At 34.9% G+C, this 16910-nt stretch overlaps 1 pseudogene; it reads right to left on the reverse strand.

Annotated features, from left to right (window-relative positions):
• The window catches only part of LOC119826062, a 130128-nt pseudogene extending 128595 nt beyond the window's left edge, over window positions 1–1533 (reverse strand).
• Between the last annotated feature and the right edge of the window lie 15377 nt (window positions 1534–16910).

The following is a 16910-nucleotide window of genomic DNA, read 5'->3' on the forward strand; positions in this document are numbered from 1 at the left end:
AAAAGTTATTATTGCAAGTTTGATGTAGAACCCACTTTGAGACCGGCACAACCAATGCTTCTCTGCAAACTGTGAGTTTTGCTTTCTTTTTCTAATGAATTTCTGCTTAAGAATTCTGAAACTAAGACTGATTTATTTCATACAAGAAAACACAAAAAGAGGAAAACTGAGGAGAAATCTTCCCCCATGTAATATAATAAAGACTTAATTGATAAGTTGTAAGCCATCCAGGAAAAGATTCTCTTACAATAATGAATTCTTGTTTATCATATAATTGCACTGGAAAAGATAATTTATAAGAGACAGAACTATTAGAAAAAAAATCTAACAATTGCAGAAACCATATGGAAAAAAAATCTCCAAGGCATAAAAAATGTTATGTTCTTTTCAGAAGATAGTCATAATCACTGATTCTTAATGTTATTTTGCAAACAATTGATAAAACCAAAATACTATCGCAAATGCAATGTAATACTTAAATTACCTTGAGGTTCTAAAATAAAATGTAAAATATTTAAAGTTAGAGTAATATTTAAATATAGTTGAAGAACCCACTGATCAGGAATGCACAAAATTTGATGAATATTTAATAAAGATAAAATCAGATATGAAACTAAATAAAAATACCACAGTCAATTGGTAGTTACAAGAGAAGAAGAATAACATTTGTTTTGGTAAGCCTACTGAAACATGATTAACATATGAAAAAAATTAGAAATTAGAGTAAATTCTTTTTTCCTGCTCTTCTTCCTCTTGTTTTCCTTCTTGTTCTTGTCTCTGTCTTCTTGATTTTTCTTCCTCTTCCTCTTTTTCTATTCTACCCCACCTCCTCCTCTTTTTCTTCTTCCTTTCATTCTATTTCAGGAATTTGTGCAGTTTTGTCTACCTTAATATCAAAAAAGGGACCTTTTTTCTATTTTTTTTTTTTCAATCAGGGTTTCTCTGTTTAACAGCCCTCACTTGTCCTAGAAGTAGCTCTGAAGACCAGGTTGGAATTTTTTTTTTTAATTGCCATGAAAGTATTTTTAAATATGGTCCTAATAAATGGCATTAGGTTTTTTATTCTGGCAAAGAAATCAGGAGAAAAGTAGAAATCCAGGGAAGCTTGTGGTGAAAACATAACCTATAGGAAGTAAGAAATAGGTACAGAAAAATTTCTACAGATTGCAGAAAGCAAAATCTGTGAAAGGAAGCATGCATAAGGGAAGATTAGAAGTGCAAGGGTTTGCTTGGCCTTTTTCTGTGTCTCTCTTTTTTTTTTTTTTTTTTTTTTTTTTTTTTTTTTTTTTTTTTGCAAACATGTATGTCTTAGTTAAAGTTTCTTCTGTTGCGGGAAAAAAAAAACATAGCCCAATGCAACGTGGGAAGTAAAGGATTTATCAAATCTCATAGCGTATAGTGTATCATCCAGGGTCTATTGTTCTTCATGAATTACTCACCCTGCTCTCCTTTATGCAGAACTACCAGTCCAATGGTCACATCCCACCCAAAACAGTCTGAGCTTTCGCCTACAGCAGGATCTAATGGAGTCATTTTCTTAATTGATAAGTCTTTATTTCAGATAACTCTAGATTTTGTCAAATTGATATAAGACTACACAACACAAAACATTTGATTGTATATGGATTTGTTCAAATATTTTTCCTTTGTTTCCTAAAAATTCTGTTTAAAAATCCATTCGAGAACTTTTATTTTGAGACAATCCTATAGATTACAGGTTGTCCTTGAACTTAAGATAGCTTTGAACTCTTGATAGTCCTTCTTGACTTCACAAGTGCTAGGATTACAGGACTTGAAACCCTCAATTGACTTAAAATTATTTTCAGGAAGTAGCAAAAAAAAAGAAGCAATTATTCATCTCTTCTATAGAACGGTCTCAGAATTCTTACAATTTAAGCCACATATTAGGAAGTTAATAAGCAGGATTTTAAAATAGATGAGTAGCAAAATTTAGAGCTTCAAAAAAAACAAAAAGTTGATCTTGTGTAATTACATCATGCAAAATAAGCATGAAGAAAATATTATCTTAAAATGTTTTCCTCCAGAAGCAATTCATTAGTTTTAAGGAAATTTCTCAACCAAATGCAGAATTTAAGGAAAGACTTCATTTAATGAAGCAGAAAACATATTTTCTTAAATCAAAATATATTCATGATCATTTTGTATTCATGCTATGCATGAGATTTTTCATATACTTAGACAAATACCCAAATATATTGCTTTATTTCAAGCCACAAGCTGTTAGTCTTCTTAATGTAATTTATTCCAGTATAATTTCGTAAGGGTTAGTGCTTGGTCTGGAGAATGAACTCTCAGATTTAAGTTAAAAAAATAAATTGCATTACTATTCTCTTTCTGCTATTTTAGGGGAAAATAATGGTTTAGGACAAGCAAGTCAATTTATTCTGAATTCACTGCTCCCTGAAGAATTCTTCTCTAGGAATGCAATGTAAATAAATCTAGCTTTTCAAATTTAAACAGATAGGTACATAGGTCAATACATCATGATAATAGGTCCTTAAATTGATAGATAGATGATACATGATGAAAAATATGGAAGCAATTGAAAAGAAAACAATTTAGACTTTATTCATTTAAGTCTAGAGCACAAAACACAACGCAAAAATACACGTTTTCATGTAGACAATGTATCTTTTTGTCTCTGTGTCTCTTTTAATATTTGTTTTGTTGTTCATTTATCTATATGTATTTGTGTATGTGTGTGTTGGTAAACAAATCTGTGTGACTGTCCACAACAGCCAGAAGAGGGTATCAGATTCCCTGGAACTCGAGTAAAGATGGATATGAACATCCAATAGTAGGTGCCTAGGAACTGATTTCCAGTATTCTGGAAGAATACAAACACTATCAAATTCAGAGCCATCTCTCAAGGTCCTTTTTGTGTTTTTCTATTAATCACCAGCTAAATGCCATCTTTCCCAATAAAGTCATGAGTCAATCATATTTGAAAAAGTGTTTTAACCAGTTTATTCTCCTATTATATGCCATGGTTTTAAAAAAAAGTTTGCAATTATTTATCTGATATTTGATTTGTCTTAATACAAATATAATATTAAAAATTGTGATTAGGGAAAACATATTTATTGCCATTTAATATTTTGTCATTTTAGCTTGATCAGTTGTCTTGTTTTGTAATCTTAAATGTCACTAAGAGAAGAATGACTGTTAAAAATATGAGCCTGGATCAAAAATGACTTTGAGAATAAATGTGCTTGCCACTTACCTTGACAAGGTCAAAGTAGAAAACATACTCCAACAAGTTGTCCTCTGACCCTATGTCCATGTGTATGAACACATACATCACAAATAAAGAAATGTAATGAAAATTTTTATTCATAAAAGAATATCTATCTGCCTACATTTAAAAAATCATATTTTATTGTATCCCTGTTGAAAATAACAAAAAAAAAGTAAATTATGGAGTTTGAACTAAAATGAAATGTCTTGGTTTGTTATTTATACCAGTGATGGCTATTAAAAAACAGTTATCTACTTAAGAATAGAATGTTATGAATTAGAATATATTCAAACCTTTAACAGGATTTTTTTTTTTTTTTTTGGTTTTTCAAGACAGGGTTTCCCTGTAGTTTCTAGAGCCTGTCCTGGATCTAGCTCTTGTAGACCAGACTGGCCTCGAACTCAGAGATCTGCCTGCCTCTGCCTCCCGAGTGCTGGGATTAAAGGCGTGCGCCACCACCGCCCAGCTCTTTAGCAGGATTTTATTTGGAATATACTATTTAAAAAATATATAGACTGTAAAGTAATTGGAGTGAGGCAATACTGAGGTGTTAAAGAATCACTCATATTCTGTGAGAAAAATAATACTAGATTAAAATGAACAATAAATTAAAATTATTTTAATTTTAGTTATCACTTATAAAAAGAGTCTGCAGGTATCAGTACTTCAATTTAAAAATAAAGTGGTCATTCATTTTAACAGAATTCAAACTAGGAAGTAAAATTAACTCAAATTGTTTAAACTACTTAAATCATTTTTATCATGCTATCTCCCTGTAGGAGTATAATTTGATTTAAAAAGATTGAAGTAATGACTGAGGCATAGATCCCTAGGTATTTAACAGATAAATGAAGCAGATTAAAGTGAAACTTACCACTGTGATATATTCCATGTGGATATTTACATTTAGGTTTCTTTTCTTTAGATAGTAGTTTATTTATTTACAAGAATTCTGCTTAGAAGACTTGTACTGGCCATATTAAGAAAAAAATCTTATTTATTTATTTATTTTTGGTTTTTGGTGACAGGGTTTCTCTGTAGCTTTGGGGCCTGTCCTGGAACTAGCTCTTGTAGACACCAGGCTGGCCTCGAACTCACAGACATCTGCCTGCCTCTGCCTCATGAGTGCTAGGATCAAACCTGTGTGCCACCACGGCCCAGCCAAAAAGCATAATAATTTATAACGCAATGGATCAATTGAAAAATATTATAATCTGATTGTCTATTCTGATTATATACGTTTCAAAGCTCATTGTGATAGAAGAAAGAAGACATTGTTAGTGGTTTGGCCTGAGGACTCTTTGCTTTCTTACTAACAAAATAGCCTTCAGCATGTTCTGTATTAACTCTTGGGGTGAACGTTTTGTCCACAAAAGCCTGCTGATGACATGAACTGCCTCCTCATAGAGCATTTAATGCGCCTATGTATCTAAAGCACTCTGTAAAGGATAAACTTATATAAATGGTAGGTGTTGGGTTTAGGGGTGTTTCTGTTTGTTTGTTTGTTTGTTTGTTTTTTGATTTGTTATGTTGTTGTTGTTGTTGTTGTTCAGTGTTTTTTGGAGGGGGGTTGAGACACGGTTTCTTTGTAGTTTTGGAATCTGTCCTGGATATAGCTCTTGTAGCCCGGCCTGGCCTCGACCTCACAGAGATCTGCATACCTGTGCTTCCCTGAGTGCTGGGATTAAAGGTGAGCAAAACCACCTCCGGACTGGAAGGTCTTGTTTTTATTGATGATTCTTTTATTGCTTATACAGATCCTCATCATCCATAAAGCAAAATATCCCTCTGTTTGTAATTAATTCAAATAGTTCTTATTTGGCTGAAATAAAAGCTAATATGTAACCTGTAAATCAAATGATAACATCTTGTGAGTAATTTATATTAAAACAACACAAGTATACATCTACAAGGCCTTTTAAGTATTTTGCTTGTCTTCACTAATCATGGGAATCAACCATGATTCCACTATAATCATTCCATTGTCTTTCCTATTGTAGACATTACAGTAGAAAGATAATGATAGCAGCACATTAGTTACTTCTGTATTTGACTTCCAGGTAACCAGCAAACTACTCCCCTTGTTGAGTGGAATCAGAAACAATGGAGTTAGGAAGTGCTAAAGGAATAGAGTTAGAAGAACATAGAATTGTTTCTTTGAGGAAAGTCTCTGATGTTCCCAGTTTCCTGATTTCTACACTCTAAAGTAAATTGTGATCTTAAGAATCACTGAATGTAAAAGAAGATATGGACATTGGTTGTGAAACAATACATGAGAGGGGAGCAAGGCAAAGAATACAGGAGGTCCAGATAAACACTAACAGCTATTTGAGGGATCATATGGAAACCTATTGCAATTTAAGCTTCCAAAAATATTTATGAATTTGAAGGTAATCTAAGTGAAATTGCCAAATAATGGGGAAAGAGTCCCATCTGGATATCTCTCATTGCCAACAGGAATGGGTTTCATGGTATCTAGGTTTGGGCCAATGGGATTCTGTGGAATCCCCAAATAACAGGCTATTGCCAAGGTCACTCACCAGAAACAGACAAAAAGATTTTATTGTAAAACACAACACCTAAGCAACTCATTCAACATGGAGAAGTTGAGCTTAGAGGTTTCATTCCCACAGACTAGTGGCATGGAAAAATACTCTGAATGCTACAAAAAAAGAGAAACATAAATTTCAGCCGAGCTACAAACTCTTCATTTCACAATGGTGACCTGCCTCCAAGACATACTGATGCAATTGTGGCACAAAGTTTGAGGGCATAATCAACCAGTGTCTGTTTTGACTTAAGACCTGCTCCATGAGAGGAACCCACCCCTGATGCTGCTTGGCATCAAGATGCCAAGAACCTGAGACGAGGGAGCCTAATAACCCAGGGGGAAACAAACACTACTATTATATTAAAGGAGCAGAGCAGTAAATTTATGCCTAATGGCCTTCTGCTATAATCATAGCTTCATCCCTTGCTCAGCCATTGTCTGCTCCTGAAGTAGATGGGGTTAAAAAGAGACCTACAGCCAGAAAATATCTCAGAAAGTCTGAGACCTTAGAACACTCAGTCCCAACAAAGGATGTCTCCATCAGATTCCTCCCGTCAGGGCTCAGGGAACTCTGCACAAGAGGAGCCTGAAAGAGTGCAAAAGTCAGAGGGAATAGGGGAAAATAAGGACTTCAAGATATAACAGGGCTTGACTGAAATAAGAACTCAAAGAGACTGATACAGCAGGCACAGGACCTGAACATGTCTGCACAACCTAGGCTCCTAGACCTCAGAAGAAAAGTGTACACGCACCCACATCCCTAACTCAGATACTGTCTTCAATTGAGAGCACCTTGTAAATGGAAAATTTGTTTTTTTTTCAGTGGGGTATCAGTGGGAAAAACACACCCTCTTAAAGGTAGGCTCCATGCCCAGCAGTGTGTGGCCAACAAAAACAAATCCAATGAAATCTTTGGAATTTCATTGTTTCATAATGGTGGTTAAGTCATGGATTTTTCTATTTTGCTAGTTCTACTTTCCATAATATTATGACTTACAGTTTTGTGTTTTATGGTATTTGTGTGTTCATGAACATGTGTGTTTTTCTGTCTTATGAATATCATTCATGCATTCAGGAGTCCCATATATTAATATATGCAGAAGACTTTTTCTTATTTGGTTGTTTTTTACTATTCTGAATGGACTGTTTTTGTTTTATGTTAGACTATCTTATTCCTTAGATGTGTCTTTGTTTAGTAAGGAAGAACAGAAAGTGTATAAGATCAAAAGGGAATGGAAGAGGGGAGGAAATGGGCGGAGTGGAGAAAGAGAAACAGTAATCTGAATATATTTTATGAAAAATATTCTATTTTCTATTAAAGAAAAAAATAACATGAGAGGATAAAATGACTATGTTTAAATTGAGCTGACAGTTTATCCAACATAATAAATTGATGGACATTTGTCATTCTGAGCCTTAACACATTAGTTTTCTGGAGCTGGATACCTTCAACATCAATATTCAGTTTCATGGATGATGGAATAGTATAGGGTGTAGGCTCACAGATAGGAAAACAGAAAGATGGAAAGACCATAAATAAAAAGACTTTTGGGAAAGATATTGGGAATGATTGACAATTAATTATATGCTATCAAAAGAAGAAAAATAGAACAAAGATATACCTGTGTTGTCATACTTGGATGTATTTATCAATTAGGCAAATAATGCTTTGGGTGAGTGTTGTGTACAACATTGGAAAATACAATTTCAGAAGGAATGAAACTTCATATTAATTCATGAGAACTTTTACGTTACCATGGGGAATGTGTAAGTTCAATAATGGCGTCAATTATTCACTTTGCAGATTTGAGTGATTTTTACATCAGAAAATATTTTTAAGACATTTATTTATTTGTTCATGTGTATGTGTATTTCTGTGTGTGTTGCTTACATGTGGGATTCAGAGACCAACTGTCAGGACCCAGTTTTCTCCTTTTACCATAGATGAATCAGAAGATTAACAGAAAACTACTTTCAACACAGAAATATCTAGAATTATATATAAAACTGTATCAAGTAATAAATATTCATGTAGGTGATAATGAAGAAATACTTGGAGTCTTTATAATAGTAAGTGATTTTGTAATTCCTACTAAACTGAATATAGAAAAATAAATATTTTATATGTTATTATTCTAACACATTTAAGGAAAACCTTTCTCTACTATGACAAAATGACAGGCGGCAATACAGTCGTGTTCCAGTTCTGCCATAAAAATAATAACGTTTTCATAAGAAATGCGAAAAGAAAGGCTCTGTAGACGTGACTAACAGAAGTAGCATTTACTGGTAACTGTGAAACTTTTGTTTTGTGCTAATTTGTACCAAATGAGAAGGTTGTGAAGGACACACATTTTCCTTTTATATTTCTGGAATACTTCTATAGTTCTTCAGTTTGTACGTTTGAGCACACAGCTCACATTCTTTTTTTTCAGATGGCTAAAGAAAGAGAAAGACCACTAGAGAAGACTGGCTTTGATAGTAGCGATTCCCTGCAGAATTCACATCCAGCTCCAGACCTTTCTTATTCCATATGATCAAATTACCAAAACTTCATCCAAGGTAGGAATATTCAGTTTTAAAGAAAGCCCTGTAAAGTTTAGAACCAACCTCCCCTCAGTGCAAAAAAGGGGCTCTCATTTTATTTTATAATAACATGGCACTAAAATCACTCCTCAAAATGTAATTGCAAACATGCATTAACTGTGAGAGTTCAGAATAAAACTTGTAAAATCTGTTTCCTTGCCCTTCTCAGCCTCTAATTTGCAAAGATGAAAAACCTTTCAATCAATCTGAAAAGAAGTGCTCTGAGGACAAAACAGAGGGAAGTCCTCTTCAAATACACATGGTGGTAGATGGTGCTGTCTGCTGTTATTAGAAGAGAGAGAAAAACAATCTATGCCAAGATGGGGTTTATACTCATTATTATATAAGCAGGAGTGTGGTTTGGATTTGAACTATCTCCTAATAAAAGGCTCATGTGTTGAAGTCTTGATTCTCTCAGCAAGTGGATTTAAACATTAAGCAATGACTGGGTCATATAAGCCCTGAAGCAATCTCTCTATGGATTCATTTGATGACATTTAGGACGGCTGTAAAAAGGAAGAAAGCCAGGTTTATGTCTTTTCAGGGAAGTACCTGGAGCCTGTCTTTGTTTACCTGTGTCTTACCTTTCTCTGTTCCTGGCTCCCTGAAGGTGAGTAGCATCCTTTACCTCTCTCACACTGCTGTGATATTTTTCCTGGCCACAGACCTAAAAGCAATGGAATATTTTAACCATTTATAGCACATTTTGTGGTCACACTCACTGACCACTTTCTCTTACACTTTTCCCACATCAACCTACCCTCTTCCTCTCAACAAGTCTTAATACCAATAGAAATATTGTTTCTCTTTTACTTGCTTCTAGGTTTTCATTTTTCCATTTTGTTTTGACTTTAAACATATCAAGTTTAAAAGAAAATACCCATTTGGACACTGGAATACAGGCTACTCAAAAATGGCTACATCAGAGTAGACAATGACTCTTCTTTACCCCTGCTATCTACCACCATCAGTACCCTAGAGAGGGTTCCTTGTTCAATGAACTCTCTTCCACCCTTGGCTGAATAGAAAACTATAGTTTCCTAGTGACTGGCATTAATAAATTGTGTAGTTACTTTGGGGGATCTTGGATAATAACAAAGGGAACAGAATTAACATTATCTAATAATTCAGCTCTAGTTGGCTCCTTTTCTCATTTTTGCCCTTTTATTAAAAAATAATTTCTTTTCTCATACAATATATCCTGTCTGTAGCTTCCCCTCCCTCTGCTCCTCCTAGTTTCACCTCCTCTCCCCTCGGGATGCACTTCTTCCCCTTCTCTCATTAGAAAGAACAGGCTTCTAAGATAAAACAACCAAACATGACAAAAGATATGATTCGATAAAGCAAAAAACATCTCCCCTAGGCTGGATAAAGAAATCCGACGAAAGGAAAACAGACCTAGGAGCAAACAGAAGAATGAGAGACCTACTCATTCATGCATTCAGGAGTCCCATAAAAACTATAATATATATACATACTGGATACAGACACATGTAGACCTTGTGCTTGCTGCTTCTGTCTTGTGAGTTCATAAGGGCCTTGCTTAGTTGATTCAGAGGGCCTTGTTTTCCTTGTGTTTGTCATTCCCTCTGCCCCTTATAATCTTTCCACCTGCTCTGCTGCATGGTTTCCTTAAATCAGAGGGAAGTGATTTGATAGAGTGATCTGATTTAAAGTCTATCTCTCTGGACAATGTCTGCTTATGGGTCTTTGCATCGGTTCCCTTCTGCTGCACGAGGAAGCTTCTCTGTTGATGACTGAATGAGGCACTAATATACAGCTATAGCAGAATATATATCCTAATAGTGCTTCAGTTCTACCCTGTCTCTGGGCTATCTAGTCTAGGGCAATGGAGGCACAGAAATTGTGAAGTTTTCAACCAATGCCTGACTTGACTAAAGGTTCACTCCCTGGGTTGGAAGTCATGCCCAAAATGCTTGAGAACCACAGACCAGACAACTGAGACACCTAGGGTAAAATCCATTTTAAAACTGATTTGGGCTAATTTTGATAATAGTAGTGCCTCAATTTAGATTTAGTGAACATTTTAAATATGCTCCTCATTCTTTTTTGTTCTTACAATAACAAAATATCTCATTTAAGATATGATGCATCCAATTAAAATGCATAAACAACAATATATCCAAACAAAAATATATCAAAATAAAAATGTTTATTAGTCCCTTAATAAACATTTAGTGCATACCAACGAAATGGTGAACAGATTACCTGACATATTTGTATTCTGTTCTATGGTGGTCAGCTATATCTGGGCATGGATTGCTGTGGAGTTTAGTTGATATATCCAGTGTCATTCTGTTACTGAAAACTAATTTCACCCTTTTTTTCTTAATTCATCTATTTTCATTTGTTTTTGTTTTGATGTTTTTTTTTGTTTCCTTTTTGTACTTTTGTTTGTTATTTTGTTTTTTTAAAGAAAGAGAACATAAAATAGGATGAGAAGAAGGTGAGGAAAATTGAGAGCCTAGGGGAGAGGGTGACTATGGTCAAAATATACTGTATGAAAGCATATTTAAATACGTAAAATTAGAAATATAGAAAAGCTTTCATCATCTATGCTAGATTCCAGTATTCATCTACTCATCTTCTTTATATAATAGGAGATACCTGAAGGTAGTTAAACGCTTATTTGCTTGCATTCTTGCCACTACATTCAGTGATTGATAACTATTAGTCCCTTAGTAAACACTTAGTGCATACCGATGAAATGGTGAGCAGGTTATCTGACAACTAGCCATTGCACTGGAGAACATAGCATGTACTCAGGAATGCTGGGCATGCTTACCTTATATGAGTTCTTTCTTTTATTTCTTTCATATTAATACCGTGATGTATCCACTATGAAAATTAACATAATGAAACTCATCAACTCTGTACATTTCTTAGGATTGAATAGCTATTGCATTCTTTGCATAGTAAATAGATCACATTAGAAATATGTTACTCTGTACATTTTTCATTCTATAGCAAAACACTTTTTCCCAATTTCATTTGGATTCCCTTTGCACTGAGAGGTAAAGAAGAAAGCTATTATAGACATTCTTACATGAACTGTTTGAATAACACAAACTTTATTTTCTGTAGATAGATAGTTAAGGGTTTGATTTTAGGGTTATATGAAAATGTATGTTAAAAAGTAAGTGAAATTAGAAAATAGTCTCCAAAATGATTTTTATCATTTATATTTAAGCCAGAAAGGTACAAACACTATTGTTGCTGAATATTTGATTTAATAGTCTGCATTTTTAATATTATACATTATCCACACTCATAGGTATAATAATCCTACACTATAGTTTTCACTTGTGTAATCTGGCAATTAATAATGCAGAGTATATTTTCATGTGTTTGGTCTCAAGGCTATGTTGGCATATGAGATGTAAATTTCAGTAGCATGGGCGATTTTCCAAAGTTGTATTCAAAGACTTTGAAATGCAATATAATTTGAAAAATGAAGCACATGAGCATTCTTGCTCAGAGCATGGATTTTAACATTAGCTATTCTTTCTTTATCAAGCACGATTATATCCCATCAACACTCTAGCTGTCTGTTTGCATGACCTCTTCCTGAGGAAATGTTAAAGATGCCCATATGCCCCAAATAGGGTATTAAGGGCAAGCCAAGGTAACAGTTTCATCAAAGTCAAACTTAGTGAGCAATGGAGTTTAATTGGATTACAAGCAGAACTGGGTGAGAGTTTACTGGCAGGAGCATAGGTGATTGCAAAGCAGCTGTGTCACAGAAAGCCCTACTCTTTCATGGATAATAGGCTCATAAATGCAGCATCTTTCAGGTAGTCTTCTAGTCTTTGTAAATTCTAGCATTATTCTTGTTTTTATCAAAACTTCATATTCACATTTTACTCATTAATTTAAATAGCTAAAAATGAGATAGTATTTATTAGAGAATTCATTCCCTATTTTCATTTTTGTATCAGCCATTATTTTATCTTATTTAGCAAATACCAATATAGGATGTGCTATGAATTTAGGGTTCTGTAGAAGGTAGCTCAATTCAGGAAATAACCAGGCTAGCTAAAAGATGAAACAATTGTATTTTATTTATTATAAGGGGAAACCTCACAAATCAGGAATGAGAAGTCCAATCTCAGCTGTGCTGTGAGTGAACCACACAGAGAGATGGCACCTGGGCTGCATGCCATTTTTTTCCAGGTCCCAGAAAACCATACACTAACTTGGTACATTTTACTTTCATAAAATCAGTAAGTTATAAACTTGGAATTTTGTAATACACACACACACACACACACACATTTAAGAGAGAACATAGAAATAACAAAAAGGTTTATATAGATAAGGAATTGAAAATGTAACACATTTTACTGTATTAGATTCAATTATAGAATTATTCTGAAATGAGTTGCATTAAATGATTCTTGCTTGCTTCATGATTATCCATGAGTTTCTCAGAGTTTAAATTCATGTGAGGCAGCCTCTGGATGACTTTCAGATGGATCTGGCTCAGTGCTCTAACAACTCTTTTAGGGATTTAAAATCCTTGGATAAACTAGGTGTTCAGATCACTGGTTTCAACCTCCTCATACCTTTGAGTCAGTGCTTTGACAGATAACTGTAAATTGCTGAGTTTCCAAATCTAACAAAAATAAATTGTTCTGAACACAGTGTTGCAGTATCTATATAATTTCCCTAAGTCCCCATTGTTCCTACAATATCTCATTCTCACTATAACACCGATCAGCAGACTCTTCTTTCTTGTCTGCATAGTACACTGAGACAGATAACATTTACTCTCTTAAGTGATTGCAACAATGAAAGAACCCTATGATATGTCCTTGATACCGTGGAAATATGGTACTGAAAGCAATAGAGTGACAGAGAAAGCTGTCGGTTTTCAGAAACGCACTGGTCTGGTCAGAAGTAATGTCATCTGTAGAATTTCACAAATACAGAATCTTACTGGTCCCATTTCCATCAAAACAGATAAGTTTACCTACCCTCCTCCTTTGATTCCAAGACTGTCCTTGGATTCTAGAAAATACAGAAAGTATTGAAGCTAAGTAGCTCTAATAAGTTACCCCTACATACCTGAAGCCCATTTATCAGTATTTTTCTTGTTTTGAAGCTTGTTTTTCTCTGAAACTAATAAAGCTAATTCAGCTTTTATTTGAGTAGCATTAACCTGGTTGCTACTTTCGTTTATTTCCTTTAAGTCTAGACAGGATCATATTTAAATGAGTGTTTGGGAGAAATTTTATATAAAGATAGATAGATAGATAGATTGATTGATTGATTGATAGATAGATGATAGATAGATAGATAAATAGATAGATGATAGATAGATAGATAGATAGATAGATAGATAGATAGATGATAGATAGATAGATAGATAGATAGATGATAGATAGATAGATAGATGATAGATAGATAGATAGATAGATAGATAGATAGATAGATGATAGATAGATGATAGATAGATAGATGATAGAGATAAATAGATAGATGATAGAGATAGATAGATAGATAGATACATACATACATACATACATACATACATACATACATACATAGATCCTAACCAGCGAAACACACATGTTGAAGAGGATATTGAGTCCCCTTTGGCTCAATGAGTTACCCTCAAAGCCACTAGGGGACAGATTCTGTATCAAGAACACAGCCTAAGTTTCTTTCCTTGTTGATCACTTAAGAAAGTAAATGTATCTGTCTCTGTACTATGCAGACAATAATGAAGAGGCTGCTGCATCTGTGTTATAGTGAGGATAGGATGTTGTAGGAACAATGAGGAGATCGGTAAATTTTACAGATACTAAAACTCTTTGTACAGAACTATTTTTTTGTTCTTGAATTTGGAAACTCAACAGTTTAGTTATCAACTAAAAGCACAATCTACAGAATAGAGGCAGATGCACATTTCACACAAGATATGGGGACACTTGTGACTCAACTTAGTTTGTGCACATGTTATTAAGGCTGTGAGGAACTTCTGCCTACTCTGTGTCTATTATCAGCCTGGTAGCAGGCTTGGAACACACAGAAATTGGGACATCATTTCTAATAGTTATTGCAGAATCAATATGAAAATGTATTTTAAAAATGTGTGGCAAACATGACACTGTATGGTTCTGTCTCTGCTGTTTGACAACATAGATTATGAATGCAAATGAATAAATCAGAGGGATATTCATAACTGTAAATAAAGATAGAAATAATGTCATTTGTTTTTTATTTGTAACACATGGCATTTAATAACTATTCATTATATTTAATATGCTTATTATATTGTTGGATAAAATGATAGATGTTTTATCATTATTAACATTAGTTATGGTAGAATGGAAATCACATGAGCATAACAAACATTCCTGTCTCAAACACCAGCTATGTACTAAGGTACCTCAGTCTTTGACATATAATAGAAACACAAGCTCACTCTCTGCTTTTTGTATCATGATCTGCTGGTTGAGAATTTATGTGCAAGAATGGAATTACAGTTGTAAACCTAGGCCAATCCTGAATCAAATTTCTGTTAGGCAGAATGTCTAATCTCAAGAAAGACATTAATATAAAATTTTGCACTAATGATGTCTTTCGGCTGTTTTGTGTTTTTTTTGTTTCCAGTTTATTTATTTTTATTAAAAATTGCCATCTCCTCCCCTCCTCCTCCCCCTTCCCTCCCCTCCCCTCCACCCATACCCCCACTCCCTCCCTCTCCAGGCCAAAGAGCCATCAGGGTTCTCTACACTATGTTGAGTCCAAGGTCCTCCCAACTCCCTCCAGGTCCAGGAAGGTGAGCAACCAAACTGACAAGGCTCACACAGAGCCCGTCCATGTCGTAGAGACCAAGCCCATCGCCATTGTCCTTGGCTCCTCGGTCAGCCTCCACCATCAGCCACTTTCAGAGAGTCCGATTTGGTCGCATGTTCCATCAGTCCCATTCCAAGTGGACTTGGTGGTCTCCCATTAGTTCTGTCCTGCCGTCTCAGTGGGTGAACGCATCCCTCATGGTTCTGACTTTCTTTCTCATGATCTCTCTCCTTCTGCTCCTCATCAGAACTTTGGGAGCTCAGTCCGGTGCTCCAATGTGGGGCTCTGTCTCTATCTCCATCCATCGCCAGGTGAAGGTTAAGGCTCACAGTGAGCCCGTCCATGCTGTAGAGTTCACATTCATTGCCGTTGTCCTTGGTTTCTCAGTCCTCCTAATGCATTCTTCTGCACAAACCATCATTTTACCCCTATGTAACTTCTTGCTCTCTGAGGTACGGAGAAGAAAAAAATGAGAAAAACAATGTTCTAATTTCTGATCAGTACTGGTTAGAAGTGCCAATACTTACTGGATATATATATATATATATATATATATATATATATATATATAGTGACAATATGTGGGGAAATAGTCTAAGAAATATCTACAAATCATCCCATTCTATTAGGTAGAAAAGTAAAGAAATATTTTTTTTTCACTCAGTCTCAGCAGGGTACCAGTAGGAAAATAAAAAAAGCAAAGACAGTAAGTATAACCCCGTTCAAACATGTCATTAACCACCTACCAAAATTATTGAAGAAATGATGTTGAATTTCATTACCAATACTAAAGAAACATCTGCAAAAGAGTGGAGAAGTGGATGGCATGTTCTCTTTTTTTCATAATGTAAAAATATATACCTAAAATATGCATATGTAACATTTATTGTATACATACACACATATACAGTGAAGCACTAATCCAGGTAAATTTGCTCTGTAGGAAAATTGACATAAAACACTTGCATTTTAAGTTAGGAGACACAGTAATAAGACATACAGATCTGCTCACTGCTTCCTCTCCCGTGATGCTTCAAGCTCTGAATCCTGGAGTTATGTGACAAATAGTCTGTCACACTGCATTCCTGTGTCTATGTGGGGGGAAAACATCAAGCCCATCCCAACATGATCTAAAAGACAAAATGAAAACTAAGTCATGTAACAGTACTTTGTCAGCCCAGGTAAAATCTCTTGTAGAAAATTAAATTTTCACTTACAAGTGGTTATGAATTGTAGGGGGCTTATGTCCACTTCTCCTTTCAGGTCTATGAATTCATCTGGTGCACACCATACAGCCCCTGTGCATGCTGCCTCAGTTTCTGCGAGTTCATATGTTCATCTCTCCTGGTGTGTCTAAAAGGCCTCATTTTCTTTATGGCCTTAATGCCCTCTCCTCTTACATTCTTTCTGCCTTCTCTTCTGCAGGATTACAGGAATTCTGAATTCAATGGAGGCATCCCATTTAGGCATTAGTGTTCCAAGGTCTTTTAGTCTCTTCATAATGTCTAGCTATGTGTCTCTATTTCTCCTCGTCTGCTACAGAAGGAAGGTGGCTGAGCAAGGCATTAATCTATAAGTAAAGCAGAATGTTGTTAGGTGTCATTTTATTGCTACTTTTTGTAAATGACGTGTTTTTGAATGATTTAGTTTTACTGGAATAGCTAGTTTTAGGTTCTTGATCACACAAGC

This window comes from Arvicola amphibius, chromosome 11, assembly GCF_903992535.2.
Source record: "Arvicola amphibius chromosome 11, mArvAmp1.2, whole genome shotgun sequence".
In the NCBI taxonomy this organism is placed as follows: Eukaryota; Metazoa; Chordata; class Mammalia; order Rodentia; family Cricetidae; genus Arvicola; species Arvicola amphibius.